This window comes from Sciurus vulgaris (genome assembly GCF_902686455.1).
Source record: "Sciurus vulgaris genome assembly, chromosome: 1".
NCBI lineage: Eukaryota > Metazoa > Chordata > Mammalia > Rodentia > Sciuridae > Sciurus > Sciurus vulgaris.
The window spans coordinates 160,912,379-160,918,467 of NC_136461.1; positions in this window are offsets into that span (position 1 = coordinate 160,912,379).

The following is a 6,089-nucleotide window of genomic DNA, read 5'->3' on the forward strand; positions in this document are numbered from 1 at the left end:
ATATAGAAGCTAAATTTGTTTGGATCATTTTCTTCCCTTGTTTTTTCATGTTGTTCATGTATCTTCCCCTCTAGCAGTGCAGATCTGGGGTATTGCAGATTTCCCCCTATAGGCTTACAGTGGCCCTATAGGTTTCCAAAACCTTTTCTTTAAGGGGAGATCAATATTAGCAGTGCCCAATTCAGACACTGTGCAATCCTAGACCAAATAGCCCCTATGAGGACATTAACAATATTGTCATAATAAACAGAATAAGTTCAATTATTATCTTCAGTATAACAAATAGATTTGCAATAAAGTCTGCCGTTTCTAATGGAGTACAAAGAGGATGCAGAGGGATGTAGGATGTAGCTGTTAATGGGATAAGAAAAGAATATACAGAAGTTCTAGATAATAGAAAGGGTGAGAGTATAATCAAAAGAAATCGGATGTTAGCATGCAAAAAGGGAGAAAGGGACTCTGAGGGAACAGATAAACAAAAGGAAAAGAGCAAGAAAAGTAAAGAAAAACTTAAAATTGTTCAATAAGGAGAAAAAAGAAAATCTCCACTATAAGTCATATAGTATTCAAAACTCCCAGTCTTCAGTAGCCTGATGCATGAGAGGTACCTGACAAGGAGCTTCAGGTCTCCAGCAGACATCACAGGATGGGATTTGCCCCACCTAAAGATCGGAGCTACACTTCCAGGATTATCCAAGATGGCCGCTCTGGCTTCCAAATGTGTTGGCAAATGGGGAGCTGCAGCTTGGGGTGTGGATGTAGTTGGCTGGAGGTCCTGGAGGCGGGGTGCGGTTGGTTAGTCAGGGGTCCTGGAGGTCGGGTGTGTTTGGTGTGGTTGCGGGATCCTAGAGGCACGGTACAATTTGTCAGTCTGGGGTCCCGGTGATAGGGCACAGTCAGTTGGTCTTGGGGTCATGGCTGCAGGGAGCAGTCAGTGGATGTGAGGGCCCCTGAGGCAGGGAACGATTGGTCAGGCTGAGGGATCCTGGAGAGGGGGCTCAGTCAGTATGGCCAGGGGTCCTATGGGGCCTGGCCGTTATCTCAGAATTGCGACAGCCCCATGGGCAATCAGTTTGCTGACCGTTGTCGGAGGATTGGGAGGTGAACCTCATGTGGTGGGTGATGGATAGGTGTAAGGCAGGCGATGGACAGGCAAGAGGCCGGCAAATGGCATATGATAGGCACCTGACAGTGAGCAATCTGCACTCAAAAAAGGCGTCAATATGCTGGCAGACTGCAGGTGATCACAGTAGACAAATGGGGTAAACAGCAGGGGATGGATAAGCAGCAAAAACTGCCTCACCAAGAAACTGATACCTTCTGCTTGAAACTGAGTTACGGAGTGACAAGGAATGTAGCCTCCCTCTAGTCCATCATCTTGGATCCCCCTGAGGTTTCTTTTAAATGATAACAATTTATCTACCCCCCCCCCCTTTTTTTTGTACAGGTATTAGGGAACAAAGAGCAGTTCATTAAACTTTAGTAACATTTAAGCGTCATCAGTGCAGTAGAAAAAATTAGTGTCTTTAGGTTGATATCATCAATGTAAGTCCCAGTAAGTAAAGACAAGTTGTAGAGGTAGGAAAGTTAAATTGCCAAAATTGGAACCAATTAATTCAACTGGTAGATCGTCGTCAAGAAGTCTTGATATCCCATCTGATTTATGATTTTAGGGCTGACCATACTGGAGGACTAAAAGAAGATATAATAGAAAGGAGAACAGGAATGGTAGACCCTAATTAATTTGTTTACTTATTTACTTCTTTTGGAGATATGTTGTTGCTGCTAATATTAATATTGGTGGGAAGAGGAAAAAGAGGTATCTCACTTAAGCATTCTTATTATGGCTTGAATCACAATGATCAAAGGAGATAGGAGCAGTGAGCACATTTTATGAATTGACTCAATTATACATTCCACGAAGAGGATGTAGCACCTTTTCTTTCGAAGGGTCTGCTCTGGAGCATATAAATGTCTGCAACAGTTCTTTCAAGGTCCCCAGCATCTGATTGTGTTCCCTCTTTATGCCTCAGTCATGCTGGTCTTCTTGTTTATTGCCACAGCTAGGGGGCTAAATCACAGTGTGATCTAGTTGCTTCCCATCAGAAAGCCTGATCCTTGTCTCTCCGAGAGACCCTTTTAAAATCTCCCACAGCATTCTCACTACTGGAAAGAACTGTTGAATCAGGCAGATGGTTCCCCACCCACAAAGCAAAAGAAATACCTACGTACCTGAACTTATAAAACAAAGGCCTGAACCAAATAAAACCTCTTCGATCTTACCTCAGGGTCCAGTTGAGGATATGCTCAGGCTTTGAAGAGATGGTGAGAATTCTTCCTACAGTGGGAATCCTTTATTTGGTTTATATGCACAGTGAGAATGAATTTTAGGGGTATGTGTCTGTGGAGTCTTATTCAAGACTCACCAAATCAAAACATTTCTTCCCCGACAGCAATTTATTGTATCTGTTTCCCTCTAACGAAGGCTGCTCTGCAGTTTTCTACCATGACTCCTACCAGGTTATGGAAGGACTAAACTTAGAGGTTAAGTTGTTAGATTTGTAGTTAGACTGAATTTTGTCTTATCTTCCTTTAAGAACTGTGCAAACTTAGTCTACTCCTGTACACGTTGATATAAGCAAGCATGTAATTTATAAATGAAGTTATCGAACTCTTAGAATATCCTTTTATTTAAACCTAAGGAAATGGTTGTTTCTACAACCATGAAAATTTGTGGCCTAGGTTCAATAACGAAAAAGTGTCTGAAACCCTTCTAGGATTTTAATTGCAGCCTGTAGTATTGCCTATAGTAGATAATTCTTGGAACACACTTCATGGTGGTATGATTCTTCCTCTCCCGCTTCCTCCCACAGTTCCACTTGACCATAGTCTACTCTTACAGCTGCCACAGCTTTCAGTGGATTATCTTATTTTTGTTAGCCAGTTTTTTGCTTTAACCTACATACTACTGTATTTGTTGGTAATGTACCTCTCTTATTTTAAATTCTATTCTCTTGAGATATATTATTGAGACTAGAGTGTGCTGGAAGATCTTGAGGATCTGCCTTTATCCCTTCTTTCCATTATTTTTAAAACTTTGGTGGTGGAGGGGGCTTCTTATTGGCAGATTTTTTTTTCCTTCCTTTCTTCTCTCCCTCTTTCTTTCTCCCTTCTGTCTCTCCCTCCTTCCTTCCTTCCTTCCTCCTTTCCTTTCCTTTCCTTTCCTTTCCTTTCCTTTCCTTTCCTTTCCTTTCCTTTCCTTTCCTTTCCTTTCCTTTCCTTTCCTTTCCTTTCCTTTCCTTTCCTTTCCTTTCCTTTCCTTTCCTTTCCTTTCCTTTCCTTTCCTTTCCTTTCCTTTCCTTTCCTTTCCTTTCCTTCCTTCCTTCCTTCGGTAAAGATGACTTGGTTTGTACTTTAAAATCAACAAAAACCTTTTCTAACAGCACTGGCATGCATCACCTATTATTTTGCGAACATTATTGAACTTAGGAAATCTGCCTGCTCTGTTAAGGATATAGCCCACATAAATTCTGAACTTTTAGAGCCAATCCTTTGTGATGAACATTTGACTAAAGTCTACAATAATAAAATGGTTTTCTTCCTGCCAGCTAAAAGGTCAATAACTATTTGCCAAATCAACTAATTATGGTGTTGAATAAAAATCATTATGCATCACTCATTCATATTTTTTCCTTAACTGCATACAACACAAACTATTAGCTTCTTATCAGTTTTCCTAAAATTGACTTACCTTTAAAAATTAAATAACTTTTAGCTACAATTTAAACATAGATGGAGTCACTAATTTAATGTTCTAGTTATGTTTAGTTTTTCTAATTCATATTAATCATGCCAGTAGTAAAACGAAAAAAACTGTTTTACTATTCATTGGTTCAAATCATCCTGTATAACATTTGCAGCATATGTACTATAGATTAGAGAATACAGATAAATTATTGGGTGTTTTACTCATTGAGGAAAGATTCCAAAGGTGAAAGGTAATATTTCTTTCACTTAATTTTTTTTTTTTTTTACACAGCAGTTTCCCTTCAGAAATTCGCAAAACATTTTATTTGGTAATAGGTCTAACATAGCTCAGTGGAAACACATCCATAAATGAATTTGAATTTTTGCTGAAGAAATTATCTAACATTTTAATAGACTATACATATATAATTATGTAAATATTTTTATAAATAAAAGTTTATCAAGGAAGAACAAGATCAATTGGTAACTTTGTGGTTAGATAATTCTCAGATGCTTCTTAGCATTATATTGAGTTTTTTATTATCCACTGTAGGAATGTAGGATTCCTGCATAAGGAAAGGAATGGTGTGGACGCTGTATACTAGTTCAAATTATCTTTTGACTACAAAGCTTTTGACTGAGAACCACTCTCTTTTAAGAGAGCTGACATTGGGTTTTAGGTGCATCTGAAATACTACGTATATTTGTGCTCCTAACTGGGGACAGCATGGTGAACAGGAGGTCTTTATGTGGTAGCTCATTATCTGGACAAGCATTCATCTTACGCTTTGATGGTTTAGTGATAGTAATTTTTATCTACTAAAATCTCAAAGAAATTGTGGTATCAAGGGTGTTTACAGTAGGAGAGTTGCCTGGCAACTTGGTTTTCCTGGAAGGTCTTAAGAACTGCTACATGTTTGACCATAATTTGCCTTCCTATTTTATGTACAAGAGTAGACAGAAGGTTGTTGGAGCATAAGTAAATTGAACTTTCCAGTGTATCCTAGTTGAATCATTTTTTTGTTAAAACGAACTTGGATTTATTATTTCTATATTAAAATGTGTGTGGTTTCTACACCTACTAAAGTCTAGAACCCACATATGAAATCATAAGCATCAACTTAATGAAGGTGAGAATTAAAATTCTCATAACCCTTTCCAGAAATTTAGAAACAATGTGTTTCTTTAAATATCATTCCGTATTTTGATATATGTGCTCTTTTTATAAGTTGCTTTGACAAGGCAATAGGAAGAGTCAAAATCAATAAATGTGATTTAAAATCTCTCTGATGTGTACAAATTGTATTTTTATTATGTTCGAATAATCTGGATCTCCTGTTTATAGTTACAGGATACAAACTTCTGAAAACAAGGTCTTTGAATCATGTAGCATATTGCCAGACCATGTATGTAGTGAGTGGACAAAAAAAAATGCCATTTATCATAAGAGGATTCATAATCATCTTGAGATGTGCCCCTTTAAGTTTTTTTAAACCCAGAAAGTGCAAAAGATAAATTTTTGTGTGGTGGAAGGTTTTGAAAGGAAAAACACAAAAGTCAAATTTTATTTTAGAACAGATTACAACCATGGGATAGTAGGCTGATGTAAGCAGCCTTCTGATGGAGGTTTGTCAGCTCAATGGAGATCTGAGTTGAAAGTTCCAGCTGAGCACAACCATTAAATACGTCAACACATTTAAAAATCAGTCTGCCATTATCTACAAATAAATGCAGTGTGATTGACTTTTCTTAGATATGGACCACTACATTATGACAAAACCATACATATTCTAAATTGATCCTGGACACTGTGAAAATGACATGTGAAATTTCACAAATGCTAGACACTCTAAATCCAACAAACAATATGGTCTAATAAATTATTTTGCTGATTTCAAAATACTTAAGTCTCCTTCACTTCACCCACATTCTGAACTAGCAAAAGGAGTTACACTTATATAAAAATAATGACCATTTAATCAGGTGCATATAAACAATATTATAATAGATCACAGTCTGCCCCACTAATCTAGTGAGTTAAATCTGAATTTAATAAAGAGTTATTGCCATGCATTTGTTAACCCATAGGCCAATGGTATATACTTCAGTTCAACTGGACTACTATAGTGTAAAAACTATATGACCTACAGTTTGCTGTTACAACATGAAGAATTCTTACACCTTTGTCAGAAATGACACAAATAACTGTAGCATTTGATGAATTTGAGAACTGTCTCTTTTAGAGTCAAAAGGATAAAGAAATCAGTCAAATTAATATATTACAAAAGTGTCCAATAGCATTCTTAAAGATTAGTATTCTGATTTTTAAAAATCATATTAAA